This window comes from Arvicanthis niloticus, chromosome 11 (assembly GCF_011762505.2).
Source record: "Arvicanthis niloticus isolate mArvNil1 chromosome 11, mArvNil1.pat.X, whole genome shotgun sequence".
Classification (NCBI taxonomy): domain Eukaryota; kingdom Metazoa; phylum Chordata; class Mammalia; order Rodentia; family Muridae; genus Arvicanthis; species Arvicanthis niloticus.
The window spans coordinates 41,526,328-41,551,888 of NC_047668.1; the positions used below are offsets into that span (position 1 = coordinate 41,526,328).

General features: G+C 45.5%; 1 long non-coding RNA gene across 1 annotated transcript; it reads left to right on the forward strand.

Moving 5' to 3' along the window:
* The first annotated feature begins 3,137 nt into the window (after positions 1 to 3,137).
* LOC143443967 (uncharacterized) lies at positions 3,138 to 15,048 on the forward strand. The gene is made up of 3 exons (XR_013113425.1): positions 3,138 to 3,290; positions 8,207 to 8,309; positions 13,517 to 15,048. It is a non-coding gene; the product is annotated as an uncharacterized LOC143443967 (long non-coding RNA).
* The last annotated feature ends 10,513 nt before the right edge of the window (positions 15,049 to 25,561 follow it).

The following is a 25,561-nucleotide window of genomic DNA, read 5'->3' on the forward strand; positions in this document are numbered from 1 at the left end:
GAAAAGCCCAACATAGCCCTTTGAGTTGGGGACATGTCCCATTCACTCCATGGGATGGAATAACACAATAAAGTTGGACGCATACCAATGCCTCTCTCAGACCTGGAACCATTCAATCATAATGCCTCCACAATGGTGGAGTTGGAGGTTGGACCCTTTCCTGGAGTCAGCTAGTTCAATACCTTCCCTTGCTACTTAGGAAAAGGGAGACAGGAAGGCATGAGGAACCCAGTGACACTTGGGGGCATCCAGCCTTCTCCTTCCAACTTGCTTAAGAGCAGTCGGAGAGGTGAAAGGTTTGACTCAAGCTGCAGGGCAGGGCAGCCCGAGGCAACATGTGACTCAAGTCTCCTAATCTGATTCCAGAGAGTTTTTTTTTTTTTTTTTTTTTTTTTTTTTTTTTATCATCTCTGGAATCACAGGGTCTTCCTGGATTGTTGAGAAATCAACCCACAAAGCCTTGGTCTCCTCTATAATAATTGCAGATAACATTTGGGCCAGTGACATCCCAGCTGGTCATAGCCGGGAATGACAACCCCATCACTTCCCCAGTGAACTTTTCCATGTTTTCAAAACTCAGAATAAATGTGATGATTTCACAACAACGGAATTATATGTTTTTTTGAGATCTTCTCTGTACAACGTGCAATTTGGAGAGGAACATGGGTAGGGAGCATGGACAGTTACCCCTATTCCAGTCAAGGAAGCAGAGCCTGGCTCCAGGCAAAGTTGAGACTTTTCAAATGTTTATGACAAATTTGCATAAATGTCCTCATTTAAAATAAAGGGAGGGAGTAAGCCCAGGCTTCTGACGACAGGCCTTGCTTCAATACACGCCTCACTGGGTCTCTGCTCTAATTTAATTGTTTCTCTTCCCAAACTGGCTTCCAAGAGCCTTCTAGCTATACCAGCATTTAAAGAGATAAAGATGCAGGGTTTGGGAGCCAAAATACTTCTGATTAGCCTCGAGGCTCAGATTCAGTTTCAGACCCTAATGACTCCCTTGTGAATCTTCCCAGTGGCTTCTGGGTAAGAAAGAGCAAGGTTTGTAGCATTCCGGGCAGGACCTGAGATAGTCTACAAGGACATACTTGTACTCCCTTCCCCTGGATATCAGACTATTGAAACAATAAACCCCTCCAAGAAATTAGAATTTCCCCAGAAGTCTCTTGCTGGGAAGGAAAAGGCTGTGGCCCTGGTGCCAGGCAGATGGGGCTTCTGTCTCCTATGCAATGATGGATAGGCAGGACCATGCCTTAACCAGAACTGACTAATTATATATATTTCTTGCCCTCTAATCTGAACTTCACATCAGTATCTAGAAAGATGGATTTGGGGGAGGAAGTCCCCACTAGACCTCTCTATTCTGCTCCCCAATGTGATTTTTTGAAAAAAATCCCCTTTCTCTGTTTTTCAGTATTACTTGATTCTTTAATTGCTTTTTTGAGGACAAGTGGCTGAGCCTAGCAGCAGGCCCATGATGACTGTCAGGTTGATCTTTTAGTTTGTGCTGGAGTGAGCTAAACAGAGATGGAAAAGAAAAGGACCAGGCATGTCCCTTGAAGCTGTGCACACTTAGGTCACATTATTGGCAAGACCTGCTTGTTGGCTTGTGTCCCTGCATGAGTAGGTGACCTGTTCAATGGCACTAACAGTACACCCCACAGGCAATTGGATGCTAGAGACCATGGGGATCTTGGCACTGAGGGAAGAGAGGTGACTAAAACCCTTGGAGTGTAGAAATACTGATGATACTAACTGTGGAGTGGCCCAGTGTGTGGCCTGAGCCCTGGCAGCGCTGACCAGCTAGGCTTAGACACCTATACACAATAAAACCAAAGACAGAAGATTTAGTTAGTGAGTCTACACCAGGAAGAGAAGCAAATAAAGGGGTCCGGTGACCCCCAAGGCCACTTCTGGGGTCCTGACATTAGTGTTATTTTAGTTTTTAAAGTTTATTTTATTATTGGTGTGTATGTGTGCGCGCGTGCGCGTGTGCGTGTGCGTGTGCGTGTGACATATATGGCCAGAAAATAACTTTCAGGAGTTGGTTCTCTCTTTCCACTCAAGATTCTGGGGACCAAACTCAGGTTATTAGGCAAGTACTCTCACCTGCTGAGCCATCTCACAAGTCAGAGGTTTAGGTTCAAAGAGAGGACAGGAGGTACTCATAACCAAGCCCTCCTGGTCAAGCTCACCATCACTGTCTGGATGCAGTCCCTCCTGTGAGGTGTCACAACAAGTCATCACAACTGTGGAATCTCTTCCTAGAAGGCCAGTTCCTCCTCTGACTGGTAACTGTTTCTTCTTCCATGGGGGATTTGCTGGGAAGTTTCCAATTCTTATAAATATAATATAAATATAAATATTATAATATAATATTTATAAATATTATATCTTATAAAATATCTTATAAATATAAATATCTTATAAATATAAATATTATAATATAATAGATCATTGTCTCAAGGCCAAAGGAAGAGACATAAGGGTCTCTTTAGAATATCTTCACTCTGGGGCTAGGGAGGTGGTTCAGTTGGTAAAGTGCCTGCTGTAGAGACATTGGGGACCTGAGTTCAGCTCCCCAGCACCCACACAAAAAAGGCTGGCATAAACAAGGATCTACAACTTTAGCACTAGTGGTAAGAGGAGATGGGAGAGGTCTTCAGAGCTTTCTGGCTAACTAGCCAGAAGGTAAATTCCAAATTCACCAAATTCAGAGAAAAACCCTGTCTCGGAGGATTGGCTTGAAGAGCAATAATGGAAGACACCTGGTGTCAGCTTCTGGCTTCCACATTACACACACACACACACACACACACACACACACACACACACACATACACACAAATGTAATACTTTCATTTCTTTTTACCAAAGACTTTTGTTTTGCTTTGTTTTGTTGGAGGGCTCTGTAAACAATAAAAGCAAATTCCTTGCCCTGCTTTCTTAAAAGCTTTTACTCAGTTTGTTCATTCATATGACAGGGAGGGAGCTGGCTCACAGGCACAGTCACTGGTATCTTGCTGGCTTCGAAGGACAATCCCGTTATCCCTTTTGTACCTTCAACCCCTGCCCCAGTCCCTGTTTGTTCTTCTAACACCTTTGTAAATAGTTCCTGTCCTAAGTTCACTCACAGAATGGCTGATGGTTCCCAGAGCAGAACAATCAGGAGCTTGGAAGCAACTTCATGACTCAGCCCTTGCTTCTCCTCCATCTTGACTTCTCCCTCATAACCCAGGCATTCTCCTTTCTTCACAAGTCTTTCTTGGGTCCTTTTCTACCGCCAGGTGAGACATTCTCCCCGTTTTTTGTCTAGATGACTCTTCAGCCTTTGATTTTAGTGTCAGCTCCTCTGAGAGGCCAGCTCTCGTTGTATCTTTTAGATAGGTCTCATGATCTCTTATTCTGCACTATTTTAATTTTTAAAATGTTACTTATTTTTGTACATATAGATGTTTTGCCCGCATGTAATGTGTGCACCACATGCATTTCCGGTAAGAGGCCAGGAGAGGGCGTTAGAGCTCCTGGATCTGAAGTTATAAATTGTTACGCGCCACCATGAGTGTTGGGAATGGAACCTAGGTCCTCTGCCAGAGCAACCAGTGCTCTTAACCGCTGACCCATCCCTCCAGCCCCATTGTGTTTTCTCTTTACTGCATAATTTTGGTTTGTGATGTTGTGCTCATCTTTTTGGTTCCCTAAATGCTAAGGTCCTAGAGAGACCAGAGACAATGACTGCTTCATCCTTATGTCCCTGAGGCCTAGAAAGTGCCAAATACGTGATGGTGTCAGAAAGACTGATACACTGGTGAAAGAGTGAAACTGAGAATGGGGAAATTCTGTTTTTTTTTTTTTTGGGGGGGGGGTTGTTTTTTGTTTTTCAAGACAGTGCTTCTTTGTGTAGTTCTGGCTGTCCTGGAACTCACTTTGTAGACCAGGCTGGCCTCGAACTCAGAAATCTGCCTGCCTCTGCCTCACAAGTGCTGGGATTAAAGGCATGCACCACCACTGCCCATCAAGAATGGGGAAATTCTAACCGCCCTCAAAGGTAATCACAATCCTGTCTCTATCACAATTATTGCACATTGAGTATCACTAGCAGAAAGCCCAAAATTGTTCCAAATATCTGAAAGTTTCTGAATACTTCCAAAATGGAGAAGACCACACTTGTGAAGGGCCATGCTCAAAGCACAGGTGTGCTCACCGAAGATACTGTATGAGGTCGCCTCCATGATACGTGCATGGGGTACTATTAAAGCACAAGAAACCTTATGTTTAGGCCTGGCTCCCTTCCTGACATGCATCAGTTTTCTCATTGCTATGGCAAAATATCCAATGAATGCAACTTAGGGAAGGAAGTGTTTGCTTTGGATTACAGTTGAAGGGTATCCCTTGTCATGGCAGGGAGTCATAATGGCGGGCGTGTGAGGCCACATAGACAGGGAACAGAGAAAGCTCATGCCAGTGCTCACCTTACTTTCCTCTTTGTTTAGGAGCCATCCCAGGAATAGTGTCACCCGGAGTTAAACTGGGTCTTTCTCTCTCAGTTACCTAATCCACAACCCTCCTCACACACACGCCCGGAGTCTAGTCTCTTAGGTGATTCTAGACCCCGTCATGTTGACAATCAGTATTAGCTACCACACCAGCGCAGCTCATTATGTATATGGAAATGCTCCAAAATCCAAACAATGCAAAATCTGAGACTTTTTTATTTTTTTATTTTTATGTATGTATTTATTTATTTGGTTCCAGGCATTTTAGACAAAGTTACTCAACCTGTCTTGGTCTTGGAATATTTCTTTCAAATCCTTCCCTGGTTTCCTGAGCTCCATGACCTCTCAAAAAAATCGGTGATGTTGTTGTTTTCCCCCCAGAGAGTTCATTTTTAAGCATATGGGGCTCTTCAGGGCTGAGCTGCAGGTTGCCATGGTGATGTCTGCTGGTGGAGGGTAGAGTAATTGTACTAGGTAGCCAGTTTTTCTGCGTGGGTGGATCTGGGTAGGTCTTTGGTGGCAGAAAGGGCAGCTTTGGGGTAACGCAGGGCCTTCATATAGTTTAGGTGGGCAGGCAAAAGGACTGCAAATCCCCCCAAAGGGTGAGTACCAGGCCTGTGGTTCCCACAGCTGTGCCTGTGTGGCTCTGTGACAAAAAGAAGCAAAATACCCACACTTTTAGCTAGAGATGAGCAAATACAGCAAGAATACTGGATGAAGACCAGTTACCATCACAAGGTGGTGTCAACAAACTCACGGGAAACCACGTCCTCTATAATTAGTTTTATCAGACCACGGCCACCACTATTTATTGCTTATCTCCAGCGGCTTTCCTCGGTGGCAGACCCGACCGGTTTCCACCTGTGTGGTCCATGAGCTGGAAGTATTTACCATCTAGCCCTTTGCAGATAAGGCTTCTGAAAACTGGGGGCACGAAGGGCTTGAAGGAAGGACAGGAAAGGCACCGGAGGTCATTTCTATGGCCTCTGTAAAGGCTTGCTTTCTGTTTTGTTTTGCAATTTATATGCATCAAATGCTACTCTGTGGCAGGCTTTCTAATGAACCATCTGAGCAGCTCTGTTCTGCAGAAAAACCACAAGTACCACCAGAGTGAGGTACTATCACAAGGCACATGCTATCCTCAAAATCAACTCACTGTTTATCCCAGGCTCAATCCAGGTGGACGTTTCTTATTTGAACTGATTGTGGTATAAAGGGACTAGGGAGATGTCTGGGTAAAGTGCTTGCTGGGCAAACATTAGGACCTCCCTCTCACATAAAAAGCCTGGCCTTATGCAAACACCTTCAAGTCCAGCCCAGAATAGTGGAGACTGTCCTGGAACACCTCCAGGTCCCAGCGGCGGCAATTTCTTCTTTTGCAGAGTGGGGCTCATCCAGCCTGTCAGAACTGTATTTATTATTTTGCACTGCTGGGACAAAATAACAACAGAAATGGTCATAGAAAGGCCTATTTTAGCTCCCCGTTTCAGAGGGTTTCTGTCCACCACGGTGGAGAACACAAAGGAGCTCAAGGCCTCGGGCACACGTGAGAGAAGCTACTGGCAGACATGAAAAGGCCTGGCTCCACCCTTTAAAGATTTGCCCTAGTGACCTAGTTCTGTAAGCCAGCCCTACCTCTAAAGGGTCCATAGCATTACACTAGCAGAAGTAGATGGGGACCAAGTATGCAGAACACAGTCACACTTGAGATTTAAGGTGTGACTGCCAAATGTCCTGACCTAGGAGTCATCACCAACACCATTATCACCTATTGGCAAGGAGTAGGGATTTGATTTGTGTACACATGCCAAAAAAGATTACAGAGAAGCAAAACTGCTAACTAGTCCATACTAAAATTTCCTGTTGCATGCTGAGGATGACACACTAGCAGATTCAGATGCCTGCCCTGGGTCCCCATGTGCCATCTTGTATACGCCATTCTCTGAGTTCTCCCTATAAGATGAACACCAGGAAGTGGTTAAGAGGAAACAGATGTACCACTGACCTCCAGATGTTAAAAAGAGAATGAAAATCTGCCATACCAGCTCAAGAGGTTAAATGGGCCAGCACTTCTCATCTGTCTCTCCCAAAGTACTCAACAAGTATTACCCACATACCTACTGTTTTTCTGCTGTCTCCATCTTGAATCGGGAGAACCTGAGATTGGACAAGGCAAACTGACCTGGCCAAGTTCCACCACTTCAGATAAGAAGGTCCTGGACCTGGACACACATGCTTGCTTCCCTTGCTAGAGCACAGTCTTGAGAGGAACAATATCCCACAAAAACTCAAATGTACCTCACTAGCTTCCAAAAGTCTGGGCATTGCTGAGCCATCAGAGGGACCTGCTTTGAGCTCTGGACATTACAGAACTCCTGGAAGCTGGACCATACTTCAGGGACTCTAATTAGTCAAGCTGAAACAAAACAAAACAAAACAAAACAAAAATACAAAAACCACTAACTCCATCCCTGGAACAAAAGCTTCTGGAAGCTCTTGCTCTCTGGAGAACCAGAGAGAGGGGTGTAGCTGCTAACAGAGAGGGGTTGGGGAAAAGATATAGCACCCTCACCCTGTGACATGTTCTTGACAACCTACTTCTAGTTCAGGTCTACATTCTGATGTTGCCAGAACCTTCCCAAATAGCACCACAGCTCAAGGAACCTAGCCTTTAACAGACAATCCTGTAGGAGACATCTCCTTTTCAAACAATAACACATCATATAGATTTTAAAATGCAAACTCAAGACAAGGCAAAAGTCACCCTCTATTGGGCCCTGGTTGTCACCCTTAAACACTTAACACTATCTATCTTGCCTATACTAATGCTTTGTCTGAGTGTGTTTGCTACTTAAGCAAGACTGACGTTGATCATGCCGTTCAGATTTTGTGATCTTTCATCTAATTTTGCAATCCTCAGATAAAAACCCACATTTGAGGGCTAAAGAGATGACTCCGTGGCTAAGGAGCTTGCTGTGCAAGAGTGAAGCTCAGAGGTCAGAATCTGTACAAACGCAGCGTGGTCATGGTAGCCATTACAGGTGGCCAACCTGTAATTCCTGTCTTGGAAGGCTAAGATGGGATTCCCCAAAGCAAGCTAAGGATACTCGAAAGACTTTTGAGCTCTGGGTTTGATTGAGAGACCCTGCTTCAGCTGATAAAGTGAAGGGTCAATGGAGATGATTCTAGACACCAACTTTGGGCCTTCATATGCACACAAACAAACATTCATCAAATGTGTGTGTGTGTGTGTGTGTGTGTGTGTGTGTGTGTGTGTACATACAGTTGCTCTCTCACTTGTGTTCTCTCTCTCTCTAAGGAGAAAGGCAGAAAATAATAATAATAATAATAAATAAATAATAATAATAATCTTCACTGAATCAGCTCCTCGTCACTAAGGAAAGTACTCATGGCAAATCTGTCTCCTTCCCTGGGGCACACTCAAACCCAGGCATTCCGACTTCAGGTCTGCAATCAATATTCCCTACATGCCCCCAGAGTGGCTCGAGGCTCTTATGGAGAACAGAAAGCCAGAAACAGTGCCTTAAATGGACACACTTGCCTCAGGAGACCTCCGAGGCGCCATTCCTACCATCATTATTATAGTGGCCAACAGAAAACACTCACATGGTGTTAGAATCATCAGGGCAGGCTCTTCCTACCCAAGCCGGCAGCTGCTCTAGAGCTAACACGACCACTTCTTCCAGCTTTATTCCAGAAGCCATCACTGACAACTGTTCATGACACCTTTCAACGTGATGACATTCATCTCTGTCACAGGTGTCCCTGACAGATTTCCTGCATATCCATGTGAGTAATCTACTTTTAATCACGTGGGGCTTGGTGGCAAGTGACTTAAGTCTTTGACCATCCATCAGAAATGTATTGAATCCACACTTCGCTACCAGTCTGGAATGGAGAAAAATAGATTGATTGACAAGAACCCCTTGCTCCTCACTAGTCCTCTGTCCAGTGCATTCCAGGAGAGAGTTAGAAATGCCAAGAGGAAGGCATTGAGAAAGCTGAGTTTCCTGGATGATGCTGAGTGGACACTGTAGAACGAGGGAAGGGAAGAACTGGCCTCTCCTTTAGGGACTGACACCCAAATAGACCACAGAGCCTGAGAACCCCACCCCCACCCCAGAGCAGTGTGCAGCTGGCTGTAGCAGGGATGGGACTGGAGGCTCCACTCACAGTACCTGTCTCCACTAGACGTTGAACACACTAAAGGTAAGATGATCATTTTCTGTGTTCCTCCTGGCTCCTGGAGTTAGGACCAACCATGGAGTCGGCGATATTTTCCTAATTCACTCGACCGATGAAAGATGCCTGCATTTAGACCAACATTTTCTAAAATACATTCTCAAATCAAAAGATTAATAGCTGATAAATGTCTCTGAGGAGGATTAACAGGTCAGTTATTTGCTTGTTACCTGGGCCAGAGACCTCGTATGCATAGTCATGTCCAGGTCCTTTACAGCAATCTTCCTGTCTTCATTTGACAAACGTAGCAATGGAAGCTTGATCAGTTTAATGCCTTGGAAGGGGAATTAAAGGGCATGTGGGGGCTATATTTGAAAAGAGATATTTTTCAAACAAGTCTGTGTTCATATACACATAGATACTCTTTTACAGATTTCAGAGTAGACCATACCCTGCCTCTTCAATGTGAGTGGACATGTGTGTGTAGCACAGTGTGTTTGTGTGTGTGTATGTGTGTGTGTGTGTGTGCTCATGTGTGTTGTGTGTTGTCTACATGTTTGTGCTGTGTGTGTGTGTTAGCAAGTATAGTATGTTGTACATGTGTATGTGTTGTATGTGTATGTGGCATGGGGCATGTGTATCTGTGTGAGTGTGTATATGGTATGCCATGTGTGTTATGTGTATAGTATATATGAAAGCACTGTGTGATTTGTGTGTTTGTTATGTGGTATGTATATGAGATTGTATGATATAGCTTTGTATATGGGGGTATGTATATGTATATTGAATAAGTGTCTGTGTGTGCATGGTACACGTGTGTGTGTGTGTGTGTGTTTGTCAGCCACCCTCTGAGATTTTTTTTTTTTTGTGCAACTGCTATGTAAATAGAAGACATTTGTTTGCTCAGGAGTAGCTGCCTGAAGTGTCAGCACCCATAAAAGTAAACACTTACAGAGACAACTGACCAGCTCAGTTGGCAGGGAGCAGAGAAGCCAGGGAGAGGCTTGTCTACTGAGATGCTTTTAAATACCGTGACCTACTAAACATGGACGTTCTCAGTTAATCTCCTTTGCAAGCAGAACCTCATTTCCAGAGTGGTAAATCACATTAAAAAGTCACCCTGCCCTCAGAGTCACTTCTCAACAGCTGTCCCAGGATGTGAGACCATCATTCCTGTTAGTTCCTGTCAGTTAATTGGAGCTTGAGGACACTTGCAGCCCTGACTGACACCTTGCCTTGGATTCTCAAAGCCCTTACCTAACAGCACTTCATGGTGATGCTATTGGGCCCCAACAGGAAAACTGTTTGAATGGGATTGGTCCCCATCAGTTCATGTGTTTGCATGTTTAGTCACCACGGAGCAGAACTGTTTGAAAGGATTAGAAGGATTTGGAGGTATGGCCTTGTTGGAGAAAGTGTGTTACTGGGGATGGACTTTGAGGGTTCGAAATCCGATGCAGGCCCAGTCTCTTTATCTGTCTGTCTGTCTGTCTGTCTGTCTGTCTCTACCTATAGATCAGGATGTAGCTCTAACTCTCAGCTACTTCTCCAGCACCATGCCTTTTAAGCCTGTTGCCATGCTCCCTGCAACAATGATAATGGACTAAATCTCTAAAACTGTTAACTCTTTTATAAGAGTTTCTATGGTCAGGCCATGGCACTAGAACACTGACCAAGGCTGAAAGTAGGCACCAAGGTCAAGAACAGCCTTAAGAGTATCTCTAATCCTTTTCAACCTCCCATTAGCAGCGCATTTACACATGAGGAAACTGAGACACGACACAACTTGGGAAGTTCCCAAGATCATCAGGAAGAAAACATGAGAAGCAGGATGGGACAAGTTTGACCCTGAGTGCCTGTGCTAAGCTTGGCTACAAGGTGCCTGCACTCTGGGCATATGTGTGGTATGGGAGTGCTATTTGCATATGGGGTCGGAATGTATAGGTGTGTGTGTGAATGGAGTAGGCTTGTGTGGTATGGAATGTGGGTACTAAATGTCATAGTGTTTGTGTGAGTATAATAAGTATGTAGTAGGATAGCATGGTATACAAAGTGTGTGTGTGTGTGTGTGTGTGTGTGTGTGTGTGTGTTGTATATGGTACATAGGTGGAAACAGTATGTGGTATTGTGTGTGCATGGAATATTGGGGTAAGCAGAGGTGTGTGTATGTGTGATACACATATGTATGGTGTTTATATGCATTTGAGGCAGGTGTGGAGGACATGGTGATATGTGTTATATAGAGCGGGAGACAGTGAGGGCATGTGGAAGATATGAGTATATGTGGTGTGTGTACACATGGCTTGTGTGTGATGCTTGGTGTGCATGCACAATGTGTGTGATGTATGGGCTCTGTGGAAGATGTGGGTCTGTAGAATATATGTATGTGGGGTATGTATGTATACATACAGTGTATGGGGTGTGTGGAGGTTGTGGGTTATGCAATGGTGTGTCTATGACCTTGTGCCTTAGAGACAAAGTCTTACAGGTTTGTGCCTTCCAGAAATAGCAGTGCTGCAGGGCTGAGCCTGAGGCTGGAAGGGCGCAGGTACCTGGGCTCTGACAGTAGATGTGAGCTCACATCCAAGCCCTGGCAGATGACCACAGCAAATAGCAGGCACTCGAACTGCTCTGCATCACCCTGCCTGGCAGGAGTCCCCAGGATGCTTGCAGAGCTCTGGCTCAGCTCCACCCTTGTTTCTGCTTCCTCCTGAGCATCAGCAGACTCTGTGGGCTGGAGCTTCAATGCTTCAATGCATTATGTAGAATACAGTTTCAGCATTTTCCATCCTTGCCCTGTACCCTGGATTGGATAATAGCCAAAATGTGGCTTTATTGGAAGACAGGGTTCAAATGCTTACATAATTAGTCAAGACAAGATCACTCTGGAATTGGGTAACCCTGATCCTCTGGGACTGGCTTCCTTTTAAGGAGAGAAGAGGGCTGGGGATCGGGCTCAGGGGTAGAAAATTGGACATAGTTCAGTGAGGAGGGCACTTACCACATAAACATGAGGACCAGAGCCCTAGTCCCCAAATCCCACATGAAAGCTGGGTGGGCACGGAGGCCTGCCTGCAGTCCCGGAATGTGAGAAACGGAGACAGGGAGTCTTGAGAGTAAGCTGGCATGCCAGACTATTCACAATCGTTGTGAGCTCCAACTTCAGTGTGAGACACTCCTTGATATAGAAAGTGGAGAGCCATCCAGGAAGACACCAATGTTAACCTGAGGCTTACACACATGTACATGTATCCACCAAAATGTACCCACACATGCAAATACTTATACATACATCCATATGTAAATCACTCACACACAGACACACACACAGAGAGAGAGAGAGAGAGAGAGAGAGAGAGAGAGACTTTTTCATGTGCACACTCTCCTGAAATTTGTCCTCTGTAGTTTTTTATAGGTATCATGTTGTTTACATAATTTCATATTCTATTTTATCTTAGAACATACTGACATGGTTGTCCTCCCATCCTGTCAGAAGTATCAGGAACCTCTAAATATCCCTATGACTCAGCCTTCTGGCAACCTGGATTCCTCTATTTGTAAAATGGACTTTTAGCATACATACAGATGACCAAGCAAGTGGTCCTGCCTGATCTCTTTGGCCCTTTGATGAAAGCCCCATTAGATTTCAGACTAGCCCAGATGTTGAGTCTCAGAAAGGATCTTGAGCTCTTGATCAATCCTACCGGTGCTGGACCTGAGAGGAACTCAGGGTTCTGCCTTTCCAAAGGAGCTGGTGGCTGCAGCTATGAATCTACCCATAGGAGTACCCATATGAGGTCTTGAGTTATGTCCTTTGAATCCCACACAGTGCCAGGCTCAGACTCCAGGCAAGGGTGTAGGAAGAAAGGACCCTGGGGGAAACCTGCCAGTCTGAAGCCTGGAGTTCCCAGGCCAGAGTTCTTGCCACAAATAAGGACAGCTTTCGCAATGGCCTTATGGCTATTTTGCAAAGCCAGCCTTCAATGACATGTGTCCTCACAGAACACAGTCCTCAGTGACAAAGAGTGCACAAGTAATTTCAGTAGCTGCACTGTTGACATCTCTCATTCTTTAGCCACACCTTTTGCTCCTGGCCATCTCCTCCACCATGTCCTGGGTGGTGGGAGACTTACTGGTCCCTCTAAAGGTTCCATCCACATGTGAACATGGGATGCTCAAGGAAGACCAGTCTTCTAGGAAAATTTGCATATTTTCCAGGTGAGTACACAGAACTTAGTGAGATGAACCCAAACCTATGTGTACAGCCTCTATCAGTCCATTTCACAGATGAGAAAATAGGAGACAAGGGGCTTGCAGTAGCCTCATTTATTGAAGAAGTGTGAGAGTCAGGCTACATACCTACCTATACCACTTGCAGTGTGTGTTTCTTAAGAAGTCTTTTCTCTCTGTGGGCCCAAGATGGGGACAGTCATAAATTTGAGGAGCTAAGTGGGACTCTTCCATTACTGGGAGTTACCAATGCTGTCATACTGGGGACATGCTTGACATTCCCATCAAAATGTGATCTGGGCAAGAGAAGAAAGTGTTTCTCATTTGGGTGACCCCAGACTGGACCCGACACAAAGTAAATGTTTGATGACCAAGAGAACAGAACTTAAGTTTGAAAAGCAGGATTAACAATGGGCCAAGATTCAGACCCAAATCTCTGAGCTCACAGGTCTGTTAACTTTTGCAGCCTCAGCCTTGTCTGCTAAGCCTCTGATATTTCCCAGAAAGTTTGGATGAGCTGAGCCAAGGCATGTTAAGGAGAATTTTTTTTAATTTCATTTTTTATTTTGTTTTGTTTGAGACAGGGTTTCTCTATGTAGACCAGGCTGGCCTCTAACTCAAAGATCCACCTGGCTCTGCCTCCCAAGTGCTGGGATTAAAGACATACTGACACCATGCCCAGATGATGGAGAATTCCTGATGTCTCACCCCTGAGTCAACTTTCTACTTCCACATCCAATGGTTGCCCTCCATGAAAGAATCTATGACTCTTATGGGAGACAGGACTCATGAGGATGGGGATCTCAAGAACCAGGACTCTAAGGTGGGACCATCAACCTTCTACATCTCCCCTGAAGCCACTGGTGAAAACTCAGTGCCAAGGCACGTCAACGGGTGGCATTCAGAGAGCAGTAAAGATGAGCTCACTGAGACGGTCCCTCACACCCTGGAGAACAAACCCACAACACAAAACCAGAGTGGTATGCAAGTTGGGTGTGGTGTTGGCAACCATGCTGTGGTAAGCAGCTATGATAGGCTACCTTGTTTCCCTGACAACATAGTGGAAACTGGCCTGCACACACCACCCAAAGGTTCCAAGAAAGACTGAGGTCTACCAGAAGTCCAACTCTCAGAGTAATATGATGCTCTCCCAGAGGCTGCCCTCCATGCGTCTGTTTCTGAATGTCCATTCTCTCCTTTGGGAAATGTATACTGCACTCCAGTGTCAACTGAATATGTGAATAATTTAGTTCTAAAGTCAAAAAGTATTATTTTAATCCAATCATAAATAGATCCAGGTCTTGACCTGGGCAGAAAGCTTAGCGTGCAAAAATGTGCCGCACTGGCGGCCCAGCATGAAGACCAGCGTTTCATTTACTTGCACTCACATACAGAGCTGAGTGTGGCAGCATAGTCCCCATCGGGCATGTGCATGTGCATACATACAAACACACACACACAGACAGACACACACACTGTGTGGGGCTCAGCTGATGGATACTTTGGGATCCATGTGAGCTATATGCTACTACCCTGACTCTGAGTCCTGATCTGAAGAGTGAGACTTAGAGGTTACTTTGTCTGCAGCAGCATACAGTGCACAGCAGACCTGGTATTATGACTGCACATCACACACAAGCTAGACCTGGCCAGGTGGATCCCTAAGGGACAGCAGATGTGCAAATGAATGGGATGACCTTCTTTTGTGAAGGAGCCTGGGTTGGTTACTGAAGCGGTGAGCAGACATCTTCAGACTGGGTGCTAGAGAGCACAGAGGAGGATGTGGCTGAGGAGCTGGGGAAGTGTGATAGTTTGTCTATGCTTGTCTCAGGGCATGGCACCATTAGGGGGTGTGGCCTTGTTAGAGTAGGTGTGTCACTGTGGGCGTGGGGTTTAAGAACTTCATCCAAGCTACCTGGAAGCCAGTCTTCTCCTCTTGGCCTTCAGATGAAGATGTAGAATTCTCAGCCCCTCCTGTACCATGCCTGCCTGGATGCTGCCATGTTCCCACCTTGATGCTAACGGACTGAACTTCTGAATCTGTAAGCCAGCACCAATGAAATGTTGCCCTTATAAGAGTTGCCTGGTCATGGTGTCAGAGCAATAAAACCCTCACTAAGACAGGAAGTGTCTAGAAAGTGTTTCCAAACAGTTAACAAAAGGAATACAAAACCTGTGTGGGTTTGAGAGACAACAAATTGATCAAGATTAGAGTGATTCAGACAAGGGGTTTGGAGGTGGGAATGGGAGAGGGATGAAGGTCAGAAATGAGCAGTGACTGTATTACAATGTCCTGACCTTGGTGACAATTTCTGAACAAGCAAGTGAGAGCTGTACCCACACATCCCACCATCTGAAACCAAAAGTGTACTGGTGCAGAAATGAACCTGAGAGCATGAAGTGGAAAGGACTGGGGAGATTCATGCATGAATCAGGACAAGGCTGAGAAGGCTCACATGCAGAAGGAGTTGTGGTTCTTGATAGAATGGTACCATAACTAAGCAAGGAAAGAAGTAGCAATTAGCTATGTGTATAAAATGCATAATTAATCTGGATATGGTAGTGCATGCCTTTAGTCTCAGAACTCAGGAGGCAAAGGCAGGCAGATCTCTGTGAGTCTGAGGGCAGCCTGGTCTATACAGTAAGTTCCAGAACAGTCAGGGGTATACAGTGAAACTCTATCTCAAAGCAACAACACACACACACAAATGCACACATATACGCCCACATGCACATACATACATACATACACACACACACACATATACACACACGCATGCATACCTATCTTAGTTCATATGAAAAAATACCTAAGAATCCAAGACTTAATATTAAGCAAACAGGCCCCTTAAAAAAAAAACCTTATGAAGTAATTATGAGAAAAATTTAAAAACCACATCTATAGCCTTATGACAAAGACACAACAAAGTTAAGTCTTACTATAGAAAAATGCACACAAAACAAGATAAAGAATTTATGTGACAGAATTTCTAAGAACCAAAAAACAACATAGAATATTTAAGTGAAGGGACAAATATATGGGCAGATAGTTTTCAAAATAAGAAACTAAACACATCCACTCAATAGAATTAATAATCAGAAAAACGCAAATTGAAACTAAAAGAAGCCAACTGTAGCACTGAGGAGGTAGAGGCAGAAAGATCAGGAGTTCAAAGCCAGTCTTGGTTACATACCAAGGTCAAAGCCAGGCTTTACTGCATGAGAAGACAAGACAACAGAAGAAAGGTAGGAGGGAAGGAAGGAAGGAAAGAAAGAAGGAAAGGAGGGAGGGAAGAAGGAAGGGTGGAAGAAAAAAGAGGAGGAAGAGAGGGAGGAAGGGAAGAAGGAAGGAAGGAAGAGAGAGAGAGAGAGAGAGAGAGAGAGAGAGAGAGAGAGAGAGAGAAGGAGGGAGGGAAAAGGGAAAGACAATTGTAGGAAAACACGCCCATCCATTAGACTAGCAAAAATCCAGCTTAACTGTGTCAGGTATTGGTAAGGTTGAAGATGACGGGTCCTCTCATACCACAGAGGGCTAAGCTGGCCCCATCACTGTAGAGAGCAACTCAGCAACATACAGTGGGCCAGGAAGCATACCTATCCAGTGACTTCAGTGAGCTACCTAGGACCCAACTACTTATACAGGTGTCTGGGTAAACATTTGTTCCAGAAAGCACACAGTGCCCGGTACCCGAAAGATTAGCTAGAAACCGTCTACCTAACGAAGAGAAGAATGGGTAGATGTGTGGTGGAGTACTCACACAATGGAATTATAGACAGCACTTGGAAGGAGGTGAACACCAGTGTAGACAGATCTCAGGACACATTGTTGAGAGAAAGATTGAAATAAGAAAGGCCATGCAGAGACTGCCCCACCTGGGGATCCATCTCATATATAGTCACCAAACCCAGACACTATTGTGGATGCCAACAAGTGCATGCTGACAGGAGCCTGATATAGCTGTCTCCTGGGAGGCTCTGCCGGAGCCTGACAAATACAGAGGTGGATGCTCTCAGCAAACCATTGGACTGAGCATGGGGTCCCCAACGGAGGACTTAGAGAAAGGACCGAAGGAGATGAAGGGGTTTGCAACCCCATAGGAAGAACAATAATGTCAACCAACCAGACCCCTCAGAGCTCCCAGGGACTAAACCACCAACCAAAGAGTACACATGGAGAGACCTATGGCTCCAGCTACATATGTAGCAGAGGATGGCCTTGTCGGGCATCAATGAGAGAAGAGGCCCTTGGTCCTGTGAAGGCTCAGTGCCCCAGCATAGGGGAATGCTAGGGCAGGGAAGTGGGAGTGGGTGAGTAGGGAAACACCCTCATAGCAGCAGGGGAGGGAGAATGGAATAGGGGGCTTTGGGGGGGGCGCCCTGGAAAGGGGATAACATTTGAAATGTAAATAAATATCCAATTTTAAAAAAGGAAAAAAATAAAAGAAAAAGAAAAGAGGATGGCTGGATGGCGCATGCCTTTAATCCCAGCACTCGGAGGCAGAGGCAGTTGGGTCATCGAGGCCAGCCTGGTTTACAGAGAAAGTTCCAGGACAGCCAGGGCTACACAGAGAAACCCTGTCTTAAAAACAAACAACAACCAAAATGAATAGGAGGATGATACTTTTTGAGTGCATGTGAAAGTGCAAAGCAATGTTACACCCTTTACACACAGTGTAAAAATGGGTGCATAGAGCCGGGCAGTGGTGGCGCACGCCTTTAATCCCAGCACTTCGGAGGCAGAGGCAGGTGGATTTCTGAGTTCGAGGCCAGCCTGGTCTACAGAGTAAGTTCCAGGACAGCCAGGGCTACACAGAGAAACCCTGTCTCGAAAACAAAACAAACAAACAAAACAAAACAAAATGGGTGCATAGGAAGCTCAAACCTTCCAGCGCTGGTCTGTCATGGGGAGTTGATTGTAGTGCTGGAGCAACAGAGGAGGGAACAAGGCCCAGGCCAACAGGATCACACCAGTGTAGGGGCTCAGGATTCCAGAACAGGAAGGGGCTTTTAAAGGTTCATAACTGTTCTTTCCTAGAATCTGTTTTATGTTCATCTTAAGGCCTTATAAGTCACCATGGAAACAGTCACACCAGGACATTTATCTCCATGGCCTTGGTCTGCAACTAAAGTGCTGAAAATTCTTCACAGATGTGTAGGTCAGCATTCCCCCAAATAGAGCTCCTTGCGGACACAGGTACAACCTGAATAGCCACATGGTTCTGCCCTTCCTTGGGGAGCTCATGGTATTGTTTGAGACTCCTCACAACATAAGAGTCCTTGGCTCTAAGAATTTCAAGTTCATTCCCTAAACACAGTGGCCATTCTTTATCTTGTTTCTGCACACTCCTTTGTATACCCTTGGCTACAAGGTCTGTTCACTGACAAACTCTGACTTCACCTTCAGGGTCCTCTGCAAATAGACCCTTATTCATTCAGCCATGTGACTGGACTGATAGCAGCCTAGTGCAAAAGATAATCTTGTTACAAATGATTTTGATGGCGCACTTGACAAACAGAGAGGGACAGGTAGAGTAGAGAGAGTCAGGTCAAAAATGAGACGCTGTAGGAATGTTGAGATGGTTCTGTAGGTAAAGATGTCTGCCAAGGAGCCCAACACATTGAGTTTGATATCAGGGATCCACAGGGCAGGGGCAGGGAACCAACCCCTGCAAGTTGTCCTCTGACCTCGATGTGTGGGCCACGGCATGTTTTTGTTTTTTTTTTTTTTTTTGAGATCATCGTATTTGTTTTGTTTGTACTGTTTGAAGGTCTCAAAACACTGGCTGGCCTGGAAGTCACTATGTAGACCAAGATGGCCTCTAACTCATCCTCTTAGTGTCTGTCTCCGGACTTAGGGTTACTATTGCTTTGGTGAAACACCATGACCAAAAGTAACTTGGAGGGAAATGGGTTTTTGGCTTTCATTTCCACGCCATAGACCATCAATGAAGTTAAGTTAGCACAGGAACATGGAGGCAGGAGCTGATGCAGAGCCCATGGAGGGATGAGGTGTACTGGCTTGCTCCTCATGGCTTCCTCAGCCTGTTTCTTATAGAACCCAGGACCACCAGACCAGGGATGGCACCACTCACAATGGACTGGGCCCTTCCACATAAATCACTAATTAAGAAAATGTCTTACAGCTGGATCTCTTGGGGGTATTTTCTCAGTTGTGGTTCCCTAATTTCAGATAACTCTAGCTTGTGTCAAATTGACATAAAACTAGCCAATACAACTGACTCATTGTCACCGTGACACACAAACACATCAGTGCTAAGCCATAACCTTTTCTTACCTGTGCTTCTCCAATATCACACATTATAACAACATTAAGATACAAACATTCCAAATTTTAAAAGTCCTACAGTCTTTAAAAATTCAAACCCTGGGGGTTGGAGAGATGGCTCAGTAGTTAAGAACACTGGTTGGCTGCTCCTCCAAAGGATTCAGGTTCAACTCCCAATACTCACATGGCAGCTTGTAGCTTTCTGTAATTATAATTCTAGGGGACCCAACACCCTCACACAGACATACGTGCAAGTAAAACATCAATGCACTAAAAGTAAATACATTAAAAAAAAATCAAACCCTTAAAAATTCAGGCTCTTTAAAATAGCCAATCTCTTTTTAAAATCCAAAGTCTTTTAAAATTCAAAGTCTCTCAGCTGTGGGCTCCTGTAAAAATCAAAAATAAATCAAGTACTTTCTCACTTCAAGAGGGAAGAACCAAAGCACAATTTCATATCACAGTCACAACCTGAACAAGGCAAAAGCAAACTCCAACAGTGTAAATAACTCAATGTCCTGTGTCTGAGATTTACTAACAATCATCTGGGCTCCTCCATGGGGCTTGGGTCACCCCTCCGGCTCTGCCCTCTGCTGCCACACAGCTTGTCTCCTAGGCTTCGGCCAGCTCCACTCCACACCTGCTGCTGTTCTAGGTGCTCATCCTATGCTACTAGCATCTCTAAAACACCGGGGGCTCTGCTGCACCTGGGCTGTGTTGCGGCCCTCTCCACTCCATGCTTGGCGGCCACTGTTTCCCGGCCCAAGCTGCCGCTCCGGTCTACGGGTCAGGGTCTAGCGAGAGAGAGTGTGGGGATAAAGGGGAAGAGACTCGAAGAATGGAGACAAGACAGAGGGTCTGATCAAGTCTCAAGTCTCGTTTATTGAAGGGAAATCTGGGGTATTTATACGCTTTTGCCACGTGCCTTGTAGGCACGTGGATACCATGTGCCTTGCAGGTGTTGATATGATGTAAGCCTTACAGGTGTGGATACCACGTGCACCTTATAGGCATGTATGGCGTGGGCAGCACGTGAACTGCATGCCTTACAGGCATGTATGGCGTGGATAGCATGTGGATAGCATGTGAACTGCATGCCTTGCAGCTGGGGGCAGTAAACAGCAAAACAAAATATGTGGGATATCAGAGTGTGCTTTAGCTGTTGTAGGCTGTTGAAAAACAAGTCTCACATCAGGTTATATGGCTCAAGATGGCTGCAGAGCTAATAGCCGCTTTCTGCTAAAAGTCGGCTCCCAACAGGGCTGCACTTTCACCTTTAGCCTCTCCTGGGCTCTTTTCAGGGACTCTAGCACTTTTCTAGCTCTTTTCAGGGACTCTACACAGTGCCAAGCCTCAGCTGTTCTCCACGACCCCTTCACACCTTCAAAACCTGTACCCTCTGGACAACCCTTACACTAATAAGTACAATTACCAGCACAAGGTACAGCCTTGGCCACCTCTGGAACATACGCTCCCTAGAGCTCACCTCTGCGATACTCTTTTTAATCGACATTAATTTCTCAGCCCCAGCTCGTCAGCATCAACTGTCCCGGCAAAACAAAGCTTCCACTTTAGCGGCTCTGGCATCTTGTCAATCACAGTTCATTTTTCAGCTAACCAGAACCATGGAGTAACTCAAAATAGCAAATGGCCCTGCTAGACCCTCAAACTTCCCTCTGGAACATCACAAGCCAGGCCTCGGCCATCTGTATCTTTCTCAAGATTCTTATCTTCCAAGCTCCCACCGAAAAGCTCACTGAGCTTTGAACACTCAAAGGCTTTTCTCACCCAAAATTCCAAAGTATTTCCACAACCCTTCCCCAAAACAACATGGTAAGCTCTGTCAGTGATATCCCACTATTACTATTGCTGTGATGAAACACCATGAACAAAGCATATTGGGAAGGAAACAGTTGATTTGGCTTACAATTTCATATCACTGTTCATCATCAAAGGAAGTCAGGATAGGACCTCAAGCAAGACAGGAACCTGGAGGCAGGAGCTGCTGACGCAGAGGGCACAGAGGGGTGCTGCTTACTAGCTTGCTTGAATTTCTATGGAACCCAGGACCCTCAGGCCAGGTATGGTATCCACAATGGGCTGGACCCTCCCCATCAATCACTAATTTTAAAAATGCCCTTTCACGAATCTTATGGAGGCATTTTTTCTCCCAATTTCCTCCTTTCAGACAACTCTAGTTTGTATCAAGTTGGCACAAAATTAGCCAGCATGTCTGCCAAGTTCTGGGTATTAATTTTTTTTAACTTTATGAGTATGGATGTTTTGGCTACATGTATGTCTGTGCCCCACATGTATGGCTGGTGCTCAGAGAAGTCAGAAGAAGGCATTAGATCCTCTGAAACTGGAGTTGGAGATGGTTGTACTCACTGGGACTTGATCCCTGGTCTCTAGAAGAGCATCCAGTGCTCTTAACCTCTGGACTATGTCTCCAGCCTCTGTAGTTACTTATTAAAGATTTATTTTTTTTATTTTTTTATATGAGTACATTGTCTTCAGACACACCAGAAGAGAGCATTGGATCCCATTACAGGTAGTTCTCTAAAAAAGAGGATCAACCCACTTCATGGGGTCAGGTGATACAGAAAATAGGGGCCCCCGCCTGGAAGAAGCCCTCAGAGGGCCATAGATGAAGCAAGAAGAGGCATGGGAAGAGGGCTGGACTCCTGCCCAGGAGCCGTGGCTCAAAAACACCTGCCGAGTCATACAGCTTCCAGAAGGATGCCTGGCGGAGTCTGACTCCTCTTGGGAGGACCTTGAACATCTGAAGACATATCTGGAGCTGCACTTGTGATGATGCTCAAAACGAAGATGCAGAGGGCATGATGGGGCTTTGAGGATAAATCTCCCTGTGCTATTGCTAAAGGCCAGGCTCACTGACCAAAAGCAACGTAGGGAGGATTTCATCTTCCAAGTCACTGCAGCACTGAAGAAAGTCAGAACAGAAACTGGAAACAGAAACTTGAAGTGTAAACCACGTATACATGGTGTGCGCTGGCCCACTCACTGGCTCACGCTTAGCTAGCCTTCCTTCACAGCCCAGCACTGCCCTGGCAGAGCGTAGTGCTGCCCACAGTGGGACCTGCCTCGTGCATCAACTAACAATCAAGACAGTCTCCCACAGACATGACCCCCGGGATAATCTGATCAAGTCAATTTCTCAGTGGAGGTTTCTCCTATTAGATGACTCTGGTCAGTGCTGGGCTGACAATTAAAACGGATGAGGGCAGCCTTCATCCGAGGGATAAGCTTTCTTAGTGACAGAAACTTCCAGAAGGGCCCAAGTGAAGGAAAGGGCCAGGGAAGTAGGAACTGATATGGACCCAGCCCTCAGTCTGTGGTCAGTTTCTCATCTACACTTATTTCATATAATCCTCACAATATGAGGAGACTGAGACTCAGACTTCTTCAGCCCCAAGGAGTGCTGGAGAGTCAAAACTTCCAAATACGGGCCTGCCCCTGGCTCCCTTCCACATCACACCTAAGTCTGAAAGTGAGTCAATTCGAGAGAGGGTGTTGGCCGGGTGGCTGGACTGTGGGGTGCACTGTATTTTTAGTCATTTTGTCATGTTGACTGGGATGGAAAGATGAAAAAACCACAGGGGGTTGGCAGAGACCTCAGGATGAACTCATGAGCCAGAAATAGGTGGAACCAAAGCCTTCTGATGCCTCCTGGCTTCTATGCTGGGCAAACACAGGAGCTGCTCCCTTCTCTTCCCTTCTCTTCCCTTCTCTTCCCTTCTCTTCCCTTCTCTTTCCTTCTCTTCCCTTCTCTTCCCTTCTCTTTCTTTTTCTTCCCTTCTCTTCATTCCCCTCCCCGTTCCCTTCTCTCTCCTTCCTCTCTCTTCCCTCCCCTTTCCTTTTTCTTCCCTTCTCTCCCCTCCCCCTCCCTCCTTCTCTCTACCTCCCCTCCTCATTCCCTTTTCTTCCCTTCTCTTCCTCCCTCCCCCTCCTTTCTTTTCCCTTCCCTCATTTCCTCTCTCCCTTCTTTCCTTTCCCTGCCCCTCTCTCCCTTTTTCTGGGGGCTCAGACCTCCTTTGGATGCACTAAATCAACAAAGAGTTCAACACAACTTTGTCCATTTCAGTCTCTAATCCCTGCTTTGTGCAAATGGGAAAGCTGAAGCTAAGAGAAAGCTTATTTCCTGTAAATTAGAGATAGAGATGAAATTCCTATAGTCCCTGAGGCCCTTGATCACATCTTTCCCCACAGAAGCCAGGGCTAAACATGAAAGACATAGCTACAGGCCTTGGGAAGCCCTGGGCTCACTAATGATATTTAATTACACATTTGAAAATCACCAGAGGGGAAGAGTTAGAAGGCTCTGATCCAGTAGCAACATTTCATGAAATGAAATGCTGGTTAACCTGTATGGTGGTGGTGGTTTGAATAGGTTTGATCCCCATAGACTCATGCGTTTGAATGCTTGGCCTGTGGGGAGTGGCACTATTAGGAGGCGTGGCCTTGTTGGAGTGGGTGTGCCTTGTCGGAGGAAGTACATCATTGTAAAAGTGGATTTTGAGGTTTCCTCCTATGCTCAGGCTCTGCTCAGTGTGGATGAGTTTCTTCCTAGCTGCCTGCAGAAGACAGTCCCCTTCAGCTTCCTGTGGATGAAGATGTAGTACTCTTGGCTCCCCCAGCACCATGTCTGCCCGCACACTGCCATGCTTCTTGCCATGATAATGGACTGAACCTCTGAACCCGTAAGCCAGCCCCAATTAAATGGTGTCCTTTGTAAGAGTTGCCTTGGTCATGGTGTCTGTTCACAGCAATGAAACTCCAAGACACCCTGATTGGATTGTTGTACGTTGTATGCACATATGGAATTGTAATGCCATGAGCACAAAAAATAAATAAATAAATAAATACTCTAAGTCAGTTAAAAGGTTAGTCCAAAGAAAGCTGTGCGTGACCCACTAGTTACTGCCCAGTTGAATAGACTTGCAGTATATCAATGAAAGATTAAAAGATTTTTTTTAATTTAAAAAAGGATAAGAAGCCATGCATAGTTGTGCACACGTGAGGCCAGTATTCAGGAGGCTAAAGCAGGGATCCAGCTATAAGTTCAAGGATAGCCTGGGCTATCTAGTGAGAACCAGGCCAACCAGGGTTATAGAGAAAGATCCCATTTCAAGATATGCAAACACACAAAGATTTTAAAATATGAAGAAAATAGAAAGCCTTGGATTTCCATCCTGTCTTACTGCCTTCTGCCTCGGCAACTTTGAACCATCCATTTGATCCTTTTTGTGATACTCATTTTCCAAAGCAGAATGTTAACCTTTGTGGAGAGATTGTAAGGAGATGACAGGATGACTTCAACTCCCCCCAACTTCAGAGATTTCCAGAAATAGGTCTCCAAACTGTTCTAGGAATCTCAACATGAGCCAGTCCTTCTGTTCTCTCTCTCAGCAGAACCAGCTTGTATGGCACCCACTCTCCCTGGGGCAGGGTCCTGAGGATGGTCCACTCCTAGCAGCAGCAAGGATAACTGTGGTGACTTCATCTTTTTGGCCACCCACCTTACTACATGGTTTTGCAGCTGGGTGCGAACTACGGAGAACTTAAAAGGCATGTTCTCCGGGCTTTCAGAGATAACAATGCCTCAGATAAAAGGTGAAAGAAAAGAAACAAGAAGTAGAGAGGTGATCCATGTTTTCCATGGACAAGTTTTCCAAATGAGACGCTTGGGTCCATAAAAGAGGGGCCTCGGTGTGAGGGCTGAGGGCTTCAAAGCGTACAAAGAAGAAAACTCAAGTCTCAAGGCCTTGCTTGTTTTACGAGACCATACTCTGAGCCAGGAAAGGTTTAGACAGCTGAAACTCAGATTACAGCAAGTCTAGTGATTGTGTCCAAACATAAAAATGGAGTAATTTAACTTATTTTGATTTTTTTTTTTTTGAGACATGGACTTCCATATCCTGGGATGGCATCAAACTCACTATGTAGCCAAGGATAACCTTGAACTTTTGGTTTGCCTTCCTTAATCACTCAAATGCTAGAATTACAGGCAAGTACCACCACACCTAGCTTATGCAGTACCTGGGATCAGTTCCAGGTCTCTGTGCATGCTAGGCAAACATACTATTAACTGAGAGACATCCCAGATCAGCAAGTGTGGTGGCTTGAAAGAAAATGGTCCCCATAGCATCACACAATTAGGAAGTAGCCCAATTAGAAAGAGTGGCCTTCCTGGAGTAGGTGTGGCTTTGCTGGAGGAAGTGTGTCTCCTGCAGTTCCTGCTGCCTGCAGATCCAGATGCAGAACTCTCAGCTTCTTCATGCTTCCAACCATGACGCAATGGAGTAAACCTCTAATCTGTAAG